The sequence below is a fragment of the Paroedura picta genome, chromosome 10 (assembly GCF_049243985.1).
Source record: "Paroedura picta isolate Pp20150507F chromosome 10, Ppicta_v3.0, whole genome shotgun sequence".
Taxonomy (NCBI): Eukaryota; Metazoa; Chordata; class Lepidosauria; order Squamata; family Gekkonidae; genus Paroedura; species Paroedura picta.
The window spans coordinates 85,611,066-85,633,665 of NC_135378.1; the positions used below are offsets into that span (position 1 = coordinate 85,611,066).

Here is a 22,600-nt window from a genome sequence, read left to right on the forward strand (position 1 = left end):
TTTGCCTGGGGGGGGAGGTCCTTCTAATAGAGAGAGCACCCTGCCAATCAGGGCCAATCAGCTCAAATTGCGTGCAGGCAACTCACTGCCTACCAGATTGGCCCCACCTGGAAATGTTCCCCCAGTAGGAGATGGCCCTCCCCCAGGAATGGCCTGCCCTGGTAGTTTAGCCCCAATCAGGAAAGCTAATAAGAGGTCAGTTCTCCACCTCCAATTTCCTGCCAGTTTCAGAGGTTTGCTGGGTGGAAGAAGAGGTGGCCCCAGAGCATGCCCTGCTGCCAGTAAGTAGCCCTGGTCTTCTGTCCTCATTCAGCTCAGAGGGCTTGGTGTGTGTGTGTGTGTGTGTGAGTTTGCCTCCTGGGGCAACCTCTCTGTGCATTCTGGAGGGTGTGTGGGAATCCCAGAAATGGCCTTCTGCCAGCCCTGTGAGACCCAGGGTAGCCAGGAGAAGCCTCTATCCTGGGAACGTTGACACGAGTAAGTCCTATGAAGTTTGCAATTTGCAGTCTGAGAAGGAAGGAATGCGTTGGGGGTAACCTCCACAGGCAATTACAGCAGGGGGAATAATGCTGATGTGGGTAGGACTGGGAAAATATAGGGCATTTCTGCACATCAAAAACAAACATGCCAAAAAAACAAGCAGAATGCTAGCAGAATGGCGTAGGTCTAAAAATTATCGCGCCTCTGGTCATTCCTCACCTTCTTGCTGACTCGCTTCCGTCTGCTGCCGTTTCAAGCTTCTTCCCCTCCACATCACCTGCTGGAAATGGCGTAAGAAAGCAATGCACTTTACACGTGACCCACCTGTCAATCAATCCTGGCAACCAATCCCCTTTCTTCATGTTTTAAAAGGCCGGCGACGCCTGCTAATTTTTTTTTTTAAACCCAGTACTTGATTTGTGTGCACACATGCACATGTGTGTGTAGAGAGGAGTGCTGCACAGCCCCCTGTTCCCATCCCAAGCAGCTCATTCCTCCAGGGGCAGGGGTCTTTGCAGTCTGGAGAGGAGCTGTCATTTCAGGGGATCCTCAAAGGGGGGTTTCTCAAAGCCTGAAGAACGTGATTAGGGGTTTCTCAATGGCAAAAAAGTGGAGAAAGGCTGCTCCATCGCCCGGAGACCTCCATGCCCCACCTGGAGAGTGGCAACACAAGCTTAAACCAGTTTTCTAAATGTCTGAAATCAGCCCAATGCACGGCTCCGGATGAGGATTCATCCAGGCGGGACTTTGGATTTTGGCCATTAATATCCCAGCTCCAACTACGGAGCTGCAAAAACAGGGCGCCGAAAACAATCATAAATTTAAAAATCCATTTCCTAAAATAGCTCTTTGTTCCGGAGGGTCTCACACTCCATTGCTTATGTAGGCTGAGCTCATAAGTTAGAAGCAACGAGAAGGCAGCCAGCTTCCGGAGTTATATCGGTGTGGGAGCCACCCTTTATGAGCCAGGGCTTAACCTCTGGCGGGCTCAGACTCGGCTGAAAGCCCCCTTGAGGCCTCTGGGAGGGACGGATTCAGGAAGGCTGCCGGCTCTGGGTGGGAAAATCTGTGGAAATTGGGGGGAGGGCAGGGTTCGGGGAGGGCTGGGACATCAATGGGGTCATAACGCCATAGAATTCAGCTTTCCAACTGGCCGTTTCCGCCCAGGGAACGGATCCATGATGCCTGAGGGTGAGGTATAATTCCAGGGGATCCCCAGGCCCCACCTGGAGGCTGGCATCCCTATAAGAGGATCAGCTTGTCCCAGTAGATATCCCATTGGTGCCTGTGTGGACAGGAATCATGTCTGAAACAGTCCTCCAGGTGTTGGCAGAGCTGTCCCTGGCCCCCGGGAGGTTCGCCTGGTCTCGACCGGGGCCAGGGCTTTTTACAAAAGGATTTACAAAAATTCATGTTTCCAAAAGTCCTGGGGAATTCCTGGGGATCATAGAGTTGGAAGGGTCCTCCTGGTTCATCTAGTCCAACCCCCCTGCACTATGCAGGACACTCCCAACCCTCTCGCTCCTCCACTGTCACCTGCCACCCCCTTTAGCCTTCCCAGAATCAGCCTCTCCATCAGATGGCTCTCCAGCCTCTGTTTAAAAATCTCCAAAGGAAGATTTTAAAAAAATCTCCTGAGGAAGCCTGTTCCACTGAGGAACCACTCTGTCAGGAACGTCTTCCGGATGTTTAGACGGAATTTCTTTTGCATTAATTTCATCCCATTGGTTCTGGTCCATCCCTCCGGGGCAAGAGAGAACAACTCTACTCCATCCTCTACATGGCAGCCTTTTAAATACTTGAAGATGGTTATCAGATCCCGTCTCAGTCGTCTCCTCTCCCGGCTAAACAGACCAAGCTCCCCCAACCTTTCCTCCTACATCTTGGTCTCCAACCCCCTCACCATCTTTGTTGCCCTCCTCTGGACACGCTCCAGTTTGTCTACATCCCTCTTTAACTGGGGTGCCCAAAACTGAACACAGGACTCAAAGGAGGCCGAACCAAAGCAGAGTATCAATTTTGAGTGGATTCTTGGCAGTGTTTGGGGGAAAGGGCTCCTCCACCTGATTTTGGGTTGAGACCAAAGTTAACATCGCCCTATCTTACGGCCATACCTGGAGCCTGGCAACCTGAGTCCACGTCCACGGTCCCCCCCCCCCCCAAGACATAAGGGAACCATGATGTTTAAACATGATTGCTTCCAAAAACAATGAGCATCAAGCATTACGGGATTAGAATTCATTAAGAAATGTGTTTGTGAGTCTCGAAGCTTGACTGAGGATTACGGGTAATAATACCCTGGTTGGGAGGGGGGGGAATCAATTGTCGTCTTCTTTTCATTGGTATTTGTTGGGCGTGTGAGCAATCAGGAGGCGTTTTGTTTTCCCTGTCATGTTCTGATCTTCCGTTGTTCATTTATTACTATTTATTGCAAATAACACTGTCCTGCCTTTTGACTAGTTGGGAGTTCACCAGGCAGCTCAGCAAATTAAATTAAAACCACCTTAACAACGGGAATGAGAGGAAATGCATCACTCCGCAGAATAAATTGCCGCAGAGCGGAGCAGACAGAACAGCCAGTTTGATGTGACAGAGAGCAGCAACTGCTGAGGCACGGAAGGCGGCTCTTGAACTCAGTACCCGGCTGCTGTTGGGGCAACATCAAGGAGTCCAAAGTGGGATGCTGTGAGTTCCCAGGGCAGGAATGCACAAGAAAAAAACTGTTGCAAGTGACTCTAATCTAGAGAGCTGAGTGTGATACCCCACTCCTTGGGCTAGTTACAGGTCTCTCAGAGCTCTCTCAGCTCCACCTACCTCACAGGTTGTCTATTGTGAGGAAAGGAAAGCCGCTTGGTGATTCTTGCGGGTAGCAAAAAGAGGGGTGGAAAATGTTAAGCGTGGCGGCCTCTAATTTGGAGAACTGGGTTTGATTCCTCACTCCCATGCAGCCAGCTGTGTGACCTTGGGCAAGTCACAGCTCTCTTAGAGCTGTTCTTGAAGAGCAGTTCTCTCAGTGCTCTCTTAGTCCCACCTACATCACTGGGTGTCTGTTGTGCAGAGCGGAAGGGAAGGCGATTATAAGCAACCTTGAAACATATGAGGCCTGCTGGGGGACTTTGGCACAGTCCCAGTTCTCTCAGGACTCTCTCAACCTCACTCTCCTTGCAAGGTACCTGTTGAGGGGAGGAGAAGGGAAAAGTGTTCGTAAGCTGGTTTGGGACTCCTCCAAGTACTGAAAAGCAGGTCATTAAAAAACAGCTTTGAGAGGCAGTGTGGTGTTAAGAGCGGTGGCAGCCTCTAATCCGGAGAATCAGGTTTGATTCTCTGCTTCTCCACATGCAGCCCGCTAGATGGCCTTTTGCTAGTCAGAGTCCTGATACAGCTGTTTTGACCCAGTCCTATTAGAGCTCTCTCAGCCTCACCTGCCTCACAGGGTGTCTTTTGTGGGGAGGAGAAGGGAAGGCGATTATGAGCCACTCCTTTGGGTTGTGAAAAGCAATGTATAAAAACCAACTTTTCTTCTTCTACCCCACAGAGCTCAGAATCCACGGGCTCTCCTGTAACACCTGGGGGGCCAACCAGCTGAGCATAATATTCTCAAAGTAATCAGCTGGTAACACTAGATAAAAATCATCCCTCGTCTGTTTGCTGGATAATCCAGGAACTGTAAGCAATAAAATGCCATGAAAAATGAATTTCCGCGCGATTTCGCCCCCTTTGTTCTCCTCAACCACGGCCATATATCTGCCAAACGAGAAAAGGTGGCCAAAATTTACATTTTTTCCCTTAAGCCAAAAAATGCTTTACAATAATTAAATTATCATACACATTTCAGAGCGTATTTAGACCCCGGAAGAATTTCACCCCTTTACTTTCCCCATTTTTTAACAGAAGGAACCCATGGGCCTTTACTTCGAACAAGGAGGGGGGAAATGAAACGTATCGAAGAGAGAGGAGGGGGGGAGAGAGAGAGAAAGAGAGAGAGAGAGAAATCCATTTTCCCCCCATGATATGAATTTCAGGCCGGCATTCAGCAGATCGTCTTGTTTCCCTAAACGAATGGCGCGGTTTAATCAGAAGCCAAATTGCTGTAAATTAACATTTAAATGTCAAAAGGCAGAATATCAAAGTCTGTTCAACAGCAGCCGAGTGGCTTTCCATTACCTGCCTCTGGTATCTTGCTCCCCTCCCCTCCCCTCTGCAGTGTAGCGTTGCCAACTCTGGGTTGGGAAATACCTGGAGATTTGGGAGGTGTGGTGAGGGACGGTTTAGGGGAGGGGAGGGACTTGGCGATAGCAGTCCCCAGGTGGGACTTGACGACACCCCGGAATTATAGTTCATCTCCAGGTGGCAGAGATCAGTTACCCTGGGAGAAAACAGCTGCTTTGGAAGGGGAGACTCCATAGCATTCTACTCGAGGTCCCTCCCTGCCCCAGATCCTGCCCACTCCTGGCCCCACCCCAAAGTCTCCAGGTATTTTCCAGCCCAGAGCTGGCAACCCTAAACCTTAACGTAGAAGAAGAAGAGTTGGTTCTTATATGCCACTTTTCTCTACCCGATGGAGTCTCAAAGCAGCTTCCATTCGTCTTCCCTTTCCTCTCTCCACAACAGACACCCTGTGGGGTGGGTGAGGCTGAGGGAGCCCCAATATTCCTGAAGAAGAAGAAGAGTTGGTTCTTAGATGCCGCTTTTCCCTACCTGAAGGAGAGTCAAAGGGGCTTACAATCACCTTCCCTTCCTCTCCCTACAACAGACACTCTATCACAAACAGGGATAGATAGGTGAGGCTCAGAGAGAACTGCTCTACGAGAACAGCACTATCAGGACTGTGACGAGCCCAAGGTCACTCCGCTGGCTGCATGTGGAGGAAGAGTGGAGAATCAAACCTGCCTCGGCAGATTAGAAGGTGTTGCTCTTAACCACTACATCACGCTGGCTCTGTTATTCTTTAAGCAGCTGGTGCTTTACTCTTCCTTTGCATTTTTAAACTCTGCCACCACACAATATCCTCTCAGCTGGGCCCCTTTATGGCACTGCCCTGGCACTAAGCCATTGGTCAGTCACGGTATTGCCTACTCAGACTGGCAGCTGCTCTCTGGTGTCCCAGGTGGAGGTCTTCCCCATCCCCTACTGCTTGCTCCTTCAAGTGGAGATGCCGGGGATTGATCCAGGGACCTCCTGCATGCCAAGCAGAGGCTCTTCCACTGAGCCACAGCCCCCCTTCATGGCTCTCCAGGGTGTCCGGCAGAGGTCTTTCCCAACCCTTCCCTTTCTGCCTGATCCTTTAACTGGAGATGCTGGGGATTGAACCTGGGACCTCCTGCATGCCAAGCAGAGGCTCTTCCCCTAACCCACAGCCCTTCGTCTCCGTCATATGTCAAGGGAAGCAGATGCCTGCCTGACTCAGTCTGAAGCTTCCTCCTCTAGCACTCCTCCCCCATCCCCTCCCACCTCTGAAATTCTGGGAAGGAATAATAGCGATCGGTCATTATGACATTTTAGTGTGTGTTTTATAGGACACCGTGAGTCACTGGTTCAGGAAAGAGCTTCTCAGCTCATGCTGGAATTGCCTCTTTCAATCAAGCCCGTCAGGTGCTTCTGCTAGAGGGATTTTATGGACTGTAACATATAGAAGGGGGTCTTCTGGTTATGCCTCGTATCATGAGCTCCAATCAGAAGGGGCAGGGGGAGAACAGCAGGAATCCGTAAAAGAAAAAAAAATATATTAAAAGAATCAACTCCAGGTTTACCTCCGGTGTGTTGGCAGAGTTTAAATATGCCAAGAGATTAGAGCACCGAGCTGCTTTAAAGACTATAAAAGTTTTATTTAGAAGAGAAACAACTTTGTATAGAAAAAGAAGGGAGAGAGAGAGAGACCCAACTGTCTAACTGTTCTGTTGTCTTCGTTCTCTCTGTTTTGGAGTCAAGCAGGGAGGAAGTGTGCTCAAAAGGAGCAGGCAGCCTCCGAGTGAGCCAATCAGGACATGGGAGGGAGAGTATTTGGAAAAAAATACCAGGAAGTTCCTGATCTATCTATGCTAACTGCACTTCTTCTCCAATGCCCCCTGTAGGATATTCTTCATATACTTTTGAATCAGGGCCGCTACAGATCTTGCCTAGTCCGAGAACCTCATCTGTAGTCCCCTGCCTTTCTTAGCATCAGCGTTCTAGTCCTCGGTTTCTCTCCTTGATGAACGCTGTCTAGCTTTCTAGATCATTCTGCACATGTAGGATAACGCACTTTCAATGTGCTTTTGCAGCTGGATTTTCATGGGCGAAACGGGGAAATCTGCTTCTAAAGTCCATGTGAATTTCCATGGCAAGTAGTGAAATATTCATCAAGTGCTGGCTGGCTGTATTTGCAAATCACGTTGTTTAGCTTCAATGTTTCATCGTTCATACATACGTTTTTGGTGTTGTGGTTGTTCTTCCAAAAACAGCCTTTGGTTATCACACTGAAGTTTTATCCCTCCCGACGGCTGGGAGTTTATGAGATACCAGTTTTGTTGTCTGTCAAAACAATGGGGGTGAACGCCAAAAAAGTTGTGTAAGCGCATAAAAACAGGAGAACAACACTGCTGGTCCAAAACAAAGATCCATCTTGTATTCCAAGGGAGAGACACCATGCCCTGTGAGATCAACATAGCCCAGAGAGGTTTTCAGGGGGGGGGGGGACCAGCATTTCATTGCAATGCACACTACTGTGACATCACTTCTGGTCACGGAAGAGGAAGTGACATCATGGCACGACCATAATGCTTTAGCAATCTACCAAAACTCTATGAGGGGGTGTGGCGAACATTTTCCTCACGCACACAGCAGTGGGGTACGAAAGTGGGGGCGATGGGAAACAGAGGCTAACATCTCTTTCTGATGCTGCCCCCTACCCCAAAACCTATTTAGGGGGACATGGCCTGAACATAGAGATCCCATTCAGCAGTTATGGGCGATAGCAACTGAAGACCTTAACTACTTCAAATTTTCTGAATCCCCTTTTAAAGCTATGCAATCTCTATTGCCCATCATTAATTCTTGCAGCAGTGAGTTTCACAAGTTAACTGGATGCTATGTGACGAGGCAAGTGAAATTGCCTTTTATTTTCCATCATGCATCCAACTGCATATGGACTAACGGGAGGGGGAGTGAACTGCAAGACCCTGTGCTTTAAGAGAGGATTGCTTTAGGATGCTCTGGGCTGATCCTGCGTTGAACAGGGGGTTGGACTAGATGGCCTATATGGCCCCTTCCCACTCTAGGATTTTAGTTCAGCAATGGAATAGGCTGCCTAAGGAGGTGGTGAGCTCCCCCTCACTGGCAGTCTTCAAGCAAAGGTTGGCTACACACTTTTCTTGGATGCTTTAGGATGCTTTGGGCTGATGCAGCGTTGAGCAGGGGGTTGGACTAGATGGCCTGTATGGCCCCTTCCAACTCTATGATTCTAGGATTCTATGAAATGAACAAGGATCCTAGCCTCCCTGCATGAAATTGACCAAGAGTTTGTTTCCCTGCATGAAATTTACAAAAAGTGTCCTGTTGAACTTTCCGTCTTTCTTGGGTGGGAGATGTGCGTGTATATTGTGCTTGTGCTACTTTGGAACCACATTTTAACACAATCCTGTTGAAATTTTTTTTTTAATATAGTGGGGAGTAGAGCAGGGCAGACAGAGACACAGCATTGGTCGGATCTCAAACATCAACATTTGAGGTGGGAAACAGTGGAGGAAGCCAATGCGACTTCTGAGCTTCCACTTTAGGTTGCTGCAAATTCCCTCGCAGGGGATGGGGGGAAATTGTGTTTTCTTGGGGTTCACAAACACCCAGGAGACAGGGAGCGCATTCAGTACTGCACCTGAATTATGAGATTTGGATACACACTTTTCTTGAATGCTCTAGGATGTTTAGGGCTGATCCTGCGTTGAGCAGGGGGTTGGACTAGATGGCCTGTATGGCCCCTTCCAACTCAGATTTTCACAGTCAGAGTAGTTCAGCAGTGGAATAGGCTGCCTAAGGAGGTGGTGAGCTCCCCCTCACTGGCAGTCTTCAAGCAAAGGTTGGATACACACTTTTCTTGGATGCTTTAGGATGCCTAGGGCTGATCCTGCGTTGAGCAGGGGGTTGGACTAGATGACCCGTATGGCCCCTTCCAACTCTATGGTTCTGTGATTCTGTGAAGAGTACGTCACTTTATCTGTGTTTGTTAAATCTGACCTTCCTCCCAGGGAGGTAGCTGAGGCTGGCAGAGTGACAGATCCCAGGCGACCCAACAAATTTCATGGCAGAGAGGGGAATCTGAACCTGGGTCTCCCGCATCCTAGTTTGATGCAAGTGTTCCCAATCCCAACATGTTGACCCTGCGGGGGCCTTTTGAATTTGACACAAGGCGGTGGGGCGCAACTACAAAATGGCTGCCGGCCCCTGCAGAGCCAACACAAAATGGCTGCCACAGCAGGCGTAGCTTCCACGCAAAGTTCAAGTTTGCAGCAGAAGGGTCGTTTTTAAAAGACCCTGGGAAAGAGAAGCGAACGAGAGAAATAAAAGTACAGAGATGTTGAAACGCTTTAACCTGTGCATTGGGAAAGGGGTTGGCACGGTGCTCCCGGGCGCTGTGTTGGGGACCCCTCCCGGCGATCTACCAGCTTCTCTGAATCCCCTGAAAAGAAAACAAATCTCTGCTCCTTTCGATTGTGGCGATCAAGGCGCGCCCCTTATATCTCTGCAACAAAAAGAGGCAGTGAGTTATCTTTCTAAAAAACAAAAGCTGAGGATTCGGCAAGACTAGCAGAACAAGGCAAAAGGGTGCTTAAAGTATTAGTGCCCATTAGCATAATAGCAATTGCCAGTAGTTTGGGGTTTTTTGAAAAGATAAATGCCCTCTGGTGCTGACATAGACAATCAATACATCACACAGCGCATAACTCAGGCCTAACTAAACACAGAAGGTTTTCTTTCGGGGGGGAAAAATATCCTACCATGTGGTGTTCATCTAAGAAATTAGTGGCTGTTCTGTCAGCAGCGTTTGGTCCATGCGCAGCGGTTGGGGACAGCCTCTCCCCCCCCCCCTTCATGCAAACCTGTTCAGCAGGCGTTCAAAACAGCTCACGCCTGCTTACATAGAAGCATCAAGCTAGAAGACACCTCAAGGGTCATGCAATCCAATGCACAATGCAGGAAGCTCACAACTGCCGCCCCCTCTCCCAGCGACCCTCGTTCTATGCCCAGAGGAAAAGCAAAAACACAAAAGCAAAAACCAGGACCCCTAGGCCTGTCTGGCCTGGAGAGAAATTCCTTCCAGGCCCCCAAGTGGCATTACCCTGTGCAAACTGCCCAGAGAGCCAGCTTGGTGTAGTGGTTAGGAGTGCGGACTTCTAATCTGGCAAGCCGGGTTCGATTCTGCGCTCCCCCACATGCAACCAGCTGGGTGACCTTGGGCTCGCCACGGCACTGATAAAACTGTTCTGACCGGGCAGTGATATCAGGGCTCTCTCAGCCTCACCCACCCCACAGGGTGTCTGTTGTGGGGAGAGGAATGGGAAGGCGACTGTAAGCCACTTTGAGACCCCTTCGGGTAGAGGAAAGTGGCATATAAGAACCAACTCTTCTTCTTCTTCATTAATCTCAGGGCTCTCTCAGCCTCCCCTCCCTCACAGGGTGTCTGTTGTGGGGAGAGGAAAGGGAAGGCTATTGTATGCCACTTTGAGCCTCCTTTGGGTAGAGAAAAGTGGCATCTAAGAACCAGCTCTTCTTCTAGGCCTCCCCCTACCCACCCCTGCCTCTTCCATTAGAGCACTGGAAATTATTCTGTGGGCCAGCTGGAGGAACTCGTGCCTGTGCTCGTTTGGAGTTAGATTGGGTTTGTGGTGCTGTTGTGAAGATGGCACTCACCCCCCTGGCCAAGCTGCTGACCCTGTGACCCCTGTGAAAGGGTTGTTAGACCCCCCCAAAGGGGTCCTGACCCCCAGGTTGAGAACCATTGATATAGATACAGATGTAGATCAGACAGAGGTGATCCAACTATGCTAATGCGACATCTCCTCTGATGCCCCCTGCTGGAGGCGCTTCCTCTGTGCTGCTGAATGATGCCCAGGACATCACGCCCCACTTAAGGGATATTCTGCACCCGCCCCTCACAGTTGATCCCAAACCGGGGGCTCCTGTGCTCGGCTTTCCTCTTTCCAGTGCAAAGCATAGGCCGAGATGCCTCCGTCGGTCCCTGTCCGGTGGAACTAGAAAACCCCCCTTGAGCAGCCCAGGAGGCGAGAGAAGATTGAATAAGATTGTGCAGCAAGATCGGATCCGCTACAGTTTTTTAAAAACAAATGGATGGAGCCCGACTGCGGACAAGCAAGGCCAAGAAGCTCTGAGGCGAAAGCTCTCAGCCGATGATTTTCTGGGGAGAATGAGTTTGTGTGGGGAGGGAGGAAGAGGGTCGGGTACTAGGTGCTCCTTTGGGACCGTCTGGGCACGCCTCTAGCGCCGTTTCAGGGCTGTGCAGAACCGCATGATGTGAAGGCCACCTTGTGATGGTACCTTGGCAAGCCCCCTTCCCTCAGCTGTGGATTCATTCTGCCTCTTTTGACTGGGGGGGAGAGAGAAGGTGGATTCGGTGTCATCTCGGGGTTAAGAGTGGCAAGCTCTAATCTGGAGAACCCATTGCTCCAAGTGCAGCCAGCTGAGGGACCTTGAGTTCTCTTAGGGCAGTGCTCACAGGGCAGTTCTCTTTGAGCTCTCTCAGCCCCACCTACCTCACAGGGCGTCTGTTGAGGGGAGAGGAAGGGAAAGGGGGTTGCTGGCCACTTTGAGACTCCTTTGGGTAGAGAAAAGCAGAATATACATTTTAAAAGCTCTTTTCACTCTAAGCTGAAGAACCGGGTTTGATTTCCCCACTCCTCCTCCACATGCAGCCAGCTGAGTGACCTGGTGTCAGTCCCAGCTCTCTCAGAGCTCTTTTTCACAGAGCAGTTCTCTCAGAGCTTTCTCAGCCCCACCTACCACGCAGGGTGTCTGTGGTGGGGAGAGGAAGGGAAGGCGATTGTGAGCCACTTTGAAAACTCTATCAGGTAGTGAAAAGCAGGGTATTAAAAAACAGGTTTTCTTTACCACCAATGTCTGTTTTTCAAGGATGTTCTTTTAAAGCTAACTAGAGTCATGCAGCATCGCTTGATCCAGTGGCGGTGAATCCTGTAGGCGTTTTCCTCCCCGAAGGGAAACCTGCTTCCTTTCCCTCTCTCCTGCTTCTCCTGTGTCGATTCATCAGTCTCATTCAGGCACCCGTGACATTTAAATGGTTCATTAGCATTCTGTGAATATATAATTTTTATGCAAATCGGCGAGGTCTTTCTCTCCCGGAGAAGACTCATGGCCCTCTGCATGGCCTGCTCTGATGGCATCAAGTAGCCTATAATCATGTCTACACGGGGACCCAGAGATCTGCCGGTGCTCCGTTCGTGTCAATGACAAAAGACAATTCACTGTGTGTAGTTTATGCCCGAATACAAAGAATCATGTTCTTGAATTACGTAGACCTTTCATTCTTTGCTCCCTCCTCTTCTCCATTTATGGTCACACACATTTTAATAACTTTTGCTCAGTTCATTTTTGGATGGCATTTGGACCTGGCATGAATAGTCCCTCAATTTCACCAGGGATCGGCCAGCTGAAAGGCAGAGGAGGGGAAAATGTTACTGGAAAGAAGTCACAAGGACAGGAGGCAGCAGAAGAGGGATCGGCTTCTCTTGGCGGAGTTTGAATATGCAGAGAGAGTAGAGCACCACGCTGGTTAAAAGAATGACATATTTTTATTTGGAAGAGAAACAACTTTGTAGAGAAAGAGGAGAGAGAGTTAGTCCTAACAGTCTAACTATTCTGTTCTAGTAGAGAGCTAGCTTGGGGTAGTGGTTAGGAGTGGTGACTACTAATCCGGTGAGCTGGGTTTGATTCTCCGCTCCTCCTCCACATGCAGCCAGCTGGGTGACCTTGGGCTCACCACAGCCCTGAAAGTGCTGCTCTTACAGAGCAGTAATACCAGGGCTTTCTCAGCCTCACCCACCTCACACGGTGTCTGATGTGGGGAGAGGAAAGGGAAGGCATTTGGAAGCCGCTTTGAGACTCCTTTGGGTAGAGAAAAGCAGCATTCAAGAACCATCTCTTCTTCTTCTTCAATAATATCAGGGTCTCTCAGCCTCACCCACCTCACAGGGTGTCTGTTGTGGGGAGAGGAATGGGAAGGTGACTAAGCCGCTTTGAGCCTCCTTTGGGTAGGGAAAAGTGGCATATAAGAGCCAACTCTTCTTCTCCTTCAGTAATCTCAGGGCTCTCTCAGCCTCACCCACCCCACAGGGCCTCTGAATGTGGAGGTCCACCCCAGCCACCATGGCTAGTAGGCCCTGAGACCTCTCCTCGACTGACCAATCTAATCCCCTTTCCCAGCTGTTCATTCCTGTGGTCCCGATTTAGAGTCCAGAGGCAGCTCTAAGACCCACCAAGTTCTATTCAAGGGATGAGCTTCCGTGTGGCTTCAAGGGTGTCATGAGAGGGGATTTCACAGCTGTCATTTCTGGCAGCGATGTGCCATTCTGCTTCGGGGACCCTAATAATTCTGTGAAGAAGCCAGGCCACAGGAGAGGGGAATGGGTGCTGAGATCTTGCCATCCTGACTGGAACCAACCATCTCACCATCCAAGGTTTCAGGTTTCCAGCCGTCCTCAGAGGTCACCGGATGCCTAACAGCCAAGCCGAATATTTGGAGAACCTTCCACCGAGCGGCGAGCATTCGCACGGTATCTGGCGAGGGTTTCCTCAGCAGGATCTGTGGAAACCCAGGTGGGGTTTGGTCTTTTTCTGTGCCTGTGCGTCCATGAAGCAGACCGCAGTGAGAAACCCAATGAGGGAAAACAGGGAAGGGGGGGGAAGGATTAAAATAACGAGGAACCGGCTCGACAAAGAGAGAAAATTAAACCAAATTCTAGCCACTCAGAATACATTATCCCGGCAGCGCATCCCCGAAATCGCTCTGTGAATTGCTTGAGTAATTTGCGCTTCACCTACAATCGCTCCCTCCCTCCTCAACAGCAATCATTTAGGAGTTTGTTTCCTCGGCCATTTTTGGTCACCAAAGAAATATCTGACGAGGGGGATACAGGCGGGCCGCAGCCATGACGTTACGGGTCCCTCGCTTGATGCTGCTAATGTCCCGGCTTCCCCAGGTGCCAGGCTCCTTTTTCACAGCACTGAGCTCTCTGCAGAGACAGGGGGAGAATGAGGGGAGGTCTCCTCAGGCCTGACTTGCTTTTGACTGTTGCTCGGATCACCACCCTCTGCTCCGGAGCCAGACATGGGGCTTGGGGGCCCAGAGAGTCTAAGATTGGGCCTGAGAACCTCTTTCTGATGCTGAGGATCAGCTCTGGAACAAATGCCTTTCCCTTTCCTTGGAGTAACCAGCACATCTGATGCACAAACAATCCACCCATAGAGGCTGGAATATGTGGACCCTCCCTGGCCTGAGCCCCATCAGGGCTCTTCTGATGTCCTTATAAAGACCTCCACCTCTCTGCCCTGTGGCTGGCCCTGCAGAGGAACTGGCTGGCCCCTGGGTGAGACGGGAGGCTGTACTAGATGGACCATTGGTCTGATCCAGCAGGGCTCTTCTGATGTTCTTAGATGTATTCAGTCTTTCTTTCAATGAGCTCTGAGTAATGCTATCCTTTTCTATAAACACAAAAGCTCATGTAGACAACTAGTGTGTGGGTGTAGATCCAGGATTTGTGGATCTCACATTGGATTGTCCGTTTTTTCTGCTGCCTTCATCTTTTGCTTGGATGGATGGATGGATGGATGCATGGATGATAATTAGAGAGAGGGATGGATAATAGATGATGATGATGAGAGAGAGAGAGATTGTTGGTTTAATACATTTATATCCCACTGTTCTCCCCAATGGAGATTCAGAGTGACTTAAGTTGTTCTATTCCCACAACAACCCTGTGAGGTAGGCCAGACTGACAACATGTAATTGGTCCACTGTCACCCAGCAACCTTTCTGGTCTGGCAATCCAGCCGCTGCACCCCATTGGCTTGACAGCTGGACAGACAGAGAGCTCCTCCCTGAGGATTCACACAACGGCCTCCATGCCACCCACACATGGACCACCGTGCCCTAATTCTCCAAAGCCCACGAGGAATAGTGGCTAGAGAGTTGGAAAAGGCTCAGGAAGGCCTGGGTTCAAATCCTCCTTTCCTGGGAAGCTCTTGGGTTGACCTTAGGCCGCCCATCGCTCTCCCGGTGGGATCTACCCCAGAGTCGAAAGGCTGGTAGGTTTCTCAAATCCCCTGCCAGCCTGACCCTCGGTGCAGCTCCTGTCCTTGCCACGCTGGAGGGACAGCCGAGTCACGTCTGTCATCCGCGAACAGAGGCCTCCCCCTCCCCGCCTCCCCCGTGTTCCTTGTTTTCTCTTCCCCAAAGAAGACGCTGCCTGTAATTACCGAGGGCGGCAAAATGGAGGTGCAACAGAGCAGAGCTTTCTATCTTTGTGCTTTGTCATAGACAATGACACAAATTATTATTTCTTCTTCCCAGCTGATAATGCACAGGCTGCTTCTTGCCGATCTGAATGCAGCGGTGTCGGCCGTCCTTGGAGGCCGAGGGAGAGAAGGGCAGCGAAAGGCATCTTTTTTGTTTTGGGATGGAAATCGTAGGGGGGGGGACAGAGAGAGCGGGGGCTCACTCCTATCGAAATGCACGCGGAGCCGGCCGTCACAAGATGTCCTGGCCGTTGGAGTCGAGCTGGGGTCCAGAGAGCCAGTTTGGTCTCGTGGTTAGGAGTGCAGACTTCTAATCTGGCGAGCTGGGTTTAATTCCCTGCTCCTCCACATGCAGCCAACTGGGTGACCCTGGGCTAGTGACAGCCCTGATAAAGCTGCTCTGACCGAGCAGGAATCTCAGGGCTCTCTCAGCCTCACCTCCCTCACAGGGTGTCTGTTGTGGGGAGAGGAAAGGGAAGGTGATTGGAAGCTGCTTTGAGCCTCCTTCGGGTAGGGAAAAGCGGCATATAAGAACCAACTCTTCTTCTTCTTCAGTAATCTCCGGGCTCTCTCAGCCTCACCCACCTCACAGGGTGTCTGTTGTGGGGAGAGGAAAGGGAGGGCGATTGTAAGCTGCTTTGAGACTCCTTCGGGTAGGGAAAAGCGGCATATAAGAACCAACTCTTCTTCTTCAGTAATCTCAGGGCTCTCTCAGCCTCACCCACCTCACAGGGTGTCTGTTGTGGGGAGAGGAAAGGGAAGGCGACTGTAAGCCGCTTTGAGCCTCCTTCGGGTAGGGAAAAGCGGCATATAAGAACCAACTCTTCTTCTTCAGTAATCTCAGGGCTCTCTCAGCCTCACCTCGGCCTCTCTGCCCTGTTGTTGCCCCTCTGGAGGAACTGGCTGGCCCCTGTGTGGGACAGGATGCTGGAATGGATGGACCCTCCCTGGTCTGATGCAGCAGAACCCTGATGGTCTTATGAAGGCTTCGGCCTCTCTGCCCTGTTTTTGTCTGTCCAGAGGAACTGTTTGGCCTGTGTGAGAGGCAGGAGGCTGGACTGGATGGACGACTAGTCTGATCCAGCAGGGCTCTTCTAAAAAGAAAACAAATTGCATGTGAGTGTCTTCTCCTCCTCCTCTAATTTGGAGAGCTGGGTTTGATTCCCCATTCCTCCTCCACATGCAGCCAGCTAGGTGACCTTGTGCCAGTCTCCGTTCTCTAAGAGCTCTCTCATCCCACCTACCTCACCGTATGGCAGTGGGACGCCTTCAGGATACCAACAAAAGAACAGCTCTTCTTCTTTTCGGGGCTCTACAGGTTGTGCTTCCCTGCTTCGAATGTACCTCTGTTGTTCTCTTTAATCATCCCCGCAAGCAGAAAAGAAGCACACTTGAGAGGAAGGCTTGGCACCTTCTTTCTCACAATGCCATGTTTTCTGCTTATGGGGAACCATTTGGCACGACAGCTCATTCCATCATACACTCCTCTGCCTGCTTTACGCCAGGCACATATGAATTGGTGCGCCTAGGATTAAGGGCAGGCAGAACTTGTGGAGGGCTATGCTGAGGGCATGCACCAAAATGTGCGCGATTCAGAACCCCGAGCCCAGGGAAGGTTTGAACATCCCAAAAGTTGGTTTGATTTCATTTCATTTTTTGCTGGAGCCGCACAGCGCTGGCTGCGAAACTCCGATTGTGCCGCTGGCCCTGGCGGAGGCCCGGTGATGGCCAAGGCGATCCTATTTTCTGCTTCACTGACATGACTTTTCTCCCTTGGCCCCGGCCAGCTCGCAGTCCCAGCTGCTGAGACAGATACCCACCGCGTTTGCATTAAGTCTCCTTGGCTCCCGGAGAAAGGCAGCGCTCTCTGGAGGATTTTGGCCGGCCGCTTGATTCCCCGAAAAGGCGGGAGATGAAAGTCCGCGGAGGGGGGGGGGGGGCTCTGCAGCTCCAGATGTGCGGTGCCAAAGAAAGAGCGGCTGGTGGCGAGGCGGGCACACGGACTGGGGAGCGTTCCAGCGGCGACGCGGCTTCTCGGCAGGCAAAAAAGGCAAACTGTCCAGCGACTTGGCATCGGTTCCAGCTGGGTGCAATTAAAGCTATTCACAGAGAGCTGCACAGAGTTGCTCTCTGGGAAGACTGGCCTTATTCGCCTGCTTTTCTTTCGCCCAGCCTCCCTGGATTTGTCCCCCCCCCCCCCCCCCCGGTTTAGAAACAGGCTGTTACTCAGCTTGGGCCTTGGCCTCTCCCAACGGGGAAAGTGCTGCTGTTTATTTGCACCACCAAGACGTGGGATGTCCCCCCCTGTCTGCCTCATCTGTCTTTAACCTCATAGAGTTGGAGTGTAGCTAGAGGCCATCTAGTCCCTCCCCCTTTGAGTGGTTGGGCAGAAGGGATTGTGCTGCGGCTTGGCTCTTGGGGCCCTTTCTTGCCTGCCCAGGGAAATTCCAATCATCACTTTGGGATCAGAAAGTGAATTTCTTCCAGGCCAGACTGGCCAGGAATTCTGGGGGGAAGGGTTTGGGGGGCCATCAGCTGGACATGGAATCGGGGTCACCTTGGGTGGGCAGGTAGTTGTGAATGTCCTGCATTCTGTAGGGGGTTGGACTAGATGACCCTGGAGGCCCCTTCCAACTCTTGGATTCTAGGATTCTACTTTTGGGAGAGGGAGAAAACTTTTTATCCCCGTTAATTCTCCATTATCGTTCCCTGCCCCACCCCAAATCATCTCTTTTCTAAACTGAAAAGTCCCGCACCCTTCAGACTTTCCTCAAAGGGAAAATGTTTGAGCCCCAATAATTAACTCGGTTGCCCTCCTCTGTCCTGTTTCCAGCTCTGCGATATCCTTTTTCAGCTACAGAGACCAGCTCCATTTCTGCACTGCAGGCTCCACGCCAGGTTGCGGGCTGGAGTTTGAGCCGGGGCAGGTTGCCGCACCTCTCCCTGCTCCTGCATGGGGAAGCACTTGGCCTGGTCCACCTCATCCACCCCAGATTTTGTGCTCCCCCACGGAAGCTGGTGCAGCAAAGTTCCTGGTGTGGAAACGGTGCCAGAACTGCAAACTGTTTTCGAAAGGGGGCTGCACCACGGATTTGCATAGGGGCAGGACAATATTGGCGGTTTTATTTTCAGTCCCTTTCTACGTAATCCCAAATGCAGTTTGCCTTTTTCATCTCTTTTCACTCTGGGTTGCGCGGTTGTTCCCCGTTTCAGGTCTTCCTGGATGTGTTTTGAAACATTTCTGACAGTGTTTTGGCTTTCGTGATTGCATTGTGTCTTCGTGTTGTATTGTGGCGACGCGCGGGGGGTTAGTTCTGTGTCTATAATTTATATGTATAAGAGACACACGGCTGCGTCAGTGCTGCTTCACGCTCACACAAACGAATGCAAATAACAATACTGGGGAAAATGGTGGACACAGAAACCGGTGCAGCAAAGAAGGCATCGTTGGATCCATCGGCACAAGGCAGAAGCAAAGTCAAAATGGGGGGAGGGCAGATGAAGCCAGAGAAGAATGAAATAATTCTCATTCCTAAAAGTGCTCACAGCAGTTAATGCTGGCAGGGTTTAAATTTGCAAAGAGGTGATTGATTGTAAAGAGTAATGACTTTGAATAGAAAGAGGAGAGAGAGAATACCTCCTAACAGTCTAACTGTTCTGTTCATTGTTCTAGAGGTAAGGTGGGAGGAACTGCTCTCGACGGAGTAGAAAGTCTATTGATGAGGCAAAAAATAACGCAACAAATCAGGAAGTTCCTGATCTAACTATGCTCAATCCACATCTCCTCGGATGCCCCCTGCAGGATCTTCTTCAAAGCCTCTGGAATCATGCACAGTACGGACATGGCATATTCCAACAGTTAAAAAATCCAAATATCGGTCCAGGAATGATAGGAGGCATTAAGGATGGGAGTCAGTGGCTTGAGGAAGATTAGAGGGTTTTCATGCACTTTTGAAGCTGTTTCTTCCTGGGGCCATCTGAGATTTGTTTTTTTTTGGGGGGGGGGTCACCGGGGGATGAAATTGGGGCCATTGTGGGTGGGCAGGTAGCTGTGAGTTCCTGCATAGTGCAGGGGGCTGACTAGATGACTCAGGAGGTCCCTTCCAACTCTGTAATTCTATGACTCTAGGCTGCTTAGAGACTCCTTTGAGTAGGTCAACGCAGAGCATAAAAGACTAGCTATTCTTCTTGTTCTTCCCACATCTGGAATCTTGTGCTGATGCCTGATGCAGACTGTCCTTGTGAAATACAGATTTTTTTTCTAGGATTCTATCAATGTATTTGTTTCTTTTTTCCAAAGCAACAACGATCCTGGGAATTGGCCTTATAGCATCAGCCAAAACTGACCCGTAAAGCTCTGTCTCGGACATCTGGGGATGCTACATGTCCCAACGGACATGGTCAAATGGGTTTTCACTGCAATTGCCACAGCTGGTTGATGCATTAGAGGTGCTTTGTCATGGTACACATCTTGGGTCCCTCGTAGGTACAGCCATGTTCATTCCCTAGCAGGTTTCCTGTTCCTAATACACTTAAATAATTGTTTATTGTCGGTCTTCATGCTTTTAGTGATACATTCCTCATAATTTTTTTTTTTTTTGCACAGCCAATTGTGTGCTTGCATATTCTTTGGGCACATTTGTGCTGGGTTTTGTTTGCCTTGTTTGTCTATGACTTCCATTTCCTGAAGGAGGCCTTTCCCTCTCTAATTTATATACCACCTTATCCAGTGAACTGTCTCTGCGCAGTTCTAATAGTTTCTTTCACCTACTGGTTAGCTATGCTGGTAACTAAGGCCCCTTCCCTCTCTAGGATTTTGTGAATTCAGCAGTGGGCTGCCCAAGGAGGTTGGGAGCTCCCCCTCACTGGCGGTCTTCAAGCAGCGGCTGAACAGATCCTTCTCCTGGATGCCTGAGGCTGATCCTGCCCTGAGCAGGGGGTGGGACTAGATGGCCTGCATGGCCCCTTCCCACTCTAGGATTCTAGGAGTGTAGTTAAGCCGTGGAATGGGCTGCCTAAGGAGGTGGGGAGCTCCGCCTCACTGGCCGTCTTCAAGCAGCAGCTGGACAGATCCTTCTCCTGGATGCTGGAGGCTGATCCTGCACTGAGCAGGGGGTGGGACTAGATGGCCTGCATGGCCCCTTCCCACTCTGGGATTCTAGGAGTCTAGTTCAGCAGTGGAAGGGGCTGCCTAAGGAGGTGGGGAGCTCCCCCTCACTGGCCACCTTCAAGCAGCGGCTGGACAGATCCTTCTCCTGGATGCTGGAGGCTGATCCTGCACTGAGCAGGGGGTGGGACTAGATGGCCTGCATGGCCCCTTCCCACTCTGGGATTCTAGGAGTCCAGTTCAGCAGTGGAAGGGGCTGCCCAAGGAGGTTGGGAGCTCCCCCTCACTGGCGGTCTTCAAGCAGCGGCTGGACAGATCCTTCTCCTGGATGCTTGAGGCTGATCCTGCCCTGAGCAGGGGGTGGGACTAGATGGCCTGCATGGCCCCTTCCCACTCTAGGATTCTAGGAGTGTAGTTAAGCCGTGGAATGGGCTGCCTGAGGAGGTGGGGAGCTCCCCCTCACTGGCCGTCTTCAAGCAGAGGCTGGACAGGTCCTTCTCCTGGATGCTTCAGGCTGATCCTGCTTTGAGCGAGGGGTGGGACTTTATGGCCTCTATGGCCCCTTCCCACTCTAGGATTCTAGGAGTCTAGTTCAGCAGTGGGATGGGCTGCCTAAGGAGGTGGGGAGCTCCCCCCCACTGGCCGTCTTCAAGCAGCGGCTGGACAGATCCTTCTCCTGGATGCTGGAGGCTGATCCTGCACTGAGCAGGGGGTGGGACTGGATGGCCTCCATGGCGCCTTCCCACTCTAGGATTCTAGGAGTCCAGTTCAGCAGGGGAAGGGGCTGCCTCAGGAGGTGGGGAGCTCCCCCTCACTGGCCGTCTTCAAGCAGCGGCTGGACAGATCCTTCTCCTGGATGCTTGAGGCTGATCCTGCACTGAGCAGGGGGTGGGACTAGATGGCCTCCATGGCCCCTTCCCACTCCAGGATTCTATTCTATGATTCTGTAGTACATGCAGTGCCTTTCTACCCCAAGGTACTCTTTAATTCTTTCCAGTATGGAATAGATTATCTCAACCCCACAATGATTCCTCGTTCTTCCCTCCCCTGTACTTGGTATCGCCACGAGTCCATATTGATTTTGCCATTTTGCCATATATAGATAAAAAAAAATACAGCTCTAGAAAATAGGCCCAGACCTCAACAAAAAAAGACTAGATCAATTTTTATAAAGAAAGAAAAATGTATCCTAGGCTTTAATTTTGCCTTCTCGTGCTATCAATCGATTGGACAGCGTCTGGTGCTTTTGTATTACCAATTGCTGTAGCCCCAGTTAAAGGCTGCAGCTGAATAATTCCAGGCTCTTAACTAGACGGGTCTTGGAAGCAGGCAGAAGTGCAGTGTGGGTCTCAGAATAGCCTTTTGTGGTTGACTCAGCACCCTGCACAAGGCAGCGGATGTTAAGTGCCCTCCTTTGACCACACTCTTCACTTCCCCGTCCCCCCAAGTTATTAAAAACCTGGTGCTTACAGGGGTGGGGCCAAAGATCTGGAAAAGAACGACCAACAAGCTTTAAATTTAATTTTTAAAAAAAACAACAGCGTTTAGACCCTTCTTTATGCTGCCTTTCCCACCTGATCAGGGCTCTGAAGGCAACACGCTTTAAAAAAACACCAACCAAGCGTCACAACATTCGAACAACAGAAAACACATCGGAAAGGATAAACTAATTCAATAAATACATTCATGTGCGCAAAGAGACCCTAGGAAGAAGGCGGGCAGCTGTTATTGGGGGCATCCCACCGGAAACCAGAACGTCTTTCCTTGCTGGTGGAAATGCAACAATCGAGAGAAATCGATGAATCTCTCCAGGGAGGGGGTCCTGCGGATTCAGGGCAACAACCCTTTCTTGGGTTGTTCCTTGTCTCGTCTCAAACGGCAGGGGCAGTGGGTTCAAATTAGGGGAAGGGAGGGTCCACAAATATTAGGAAGCGTTTTCTGACGGTGAGGGCGGTTTGTCAACGGAAGAGGCTGCCTCGGAGGGAGGTTTCGTTGGAAGTTTTCAGGAAGGGATTGGATGAACACCTGTCCTGTGTGTGTAATTTTTAAATCCCCAAGAAGGGGAGGGGAGTGGACTGGATGGCCCTTGGTGGTCTCTTCCAGCTTTCTGTCATTCTGATTTATAAAGCCAGCGGTCTCACCATGACAACAAAGGCAAGAGACGAGCAGAGGGGGTGGCCATGGCTCGTTTTGGGTTCCTTGGGGGGTCTCCCATTCAAAGAACTGACCAGGGCTGACCTCACTTATCTTCTGCCCCAATTGGGCTAACCTGGACCATCCAGGATAGGGCAGCCAATCATGTAGAGCAGGGGTAGTCAACCTGTGGTCCTCCAGATGTCCATGGACTACAATTCCCATGAGCCCCTGCCAGCATTCGCTGGCAGGGGCTCATGGGAATTGTAGTCCATGGACATCTGGAGGACCACAAGTTGACTACCACTGACATAGAGAGCTTTTTAAAGGGTGGAACTCAATAAATGCATCACTTTCTAGACA

General features: G+C 50.7%; 1 long non-coding RNA gene across 1 annotated transcript in view; it reads left to right on the top strand.

Moving 5' to 3' along the window:
- The first annotated feature begins 225 nt into the window (after positions 1 to 225).
- The window catches only part of LOC143820019 (uncharacterized), a 33,521-nt gene continuing 11,146 nt past the window's right edge, over positions 226 to 22,600 (top strand). Inside the window, exon 1 of the long non-coding RNA XR_013225209.1 lies at positions 226 to 281. This is a non-coding gene — a long non-coding RNA (uncharacterized LOC143820019). The remainder of the gene's footprint in view (positions 282 to 22,600) is intronic.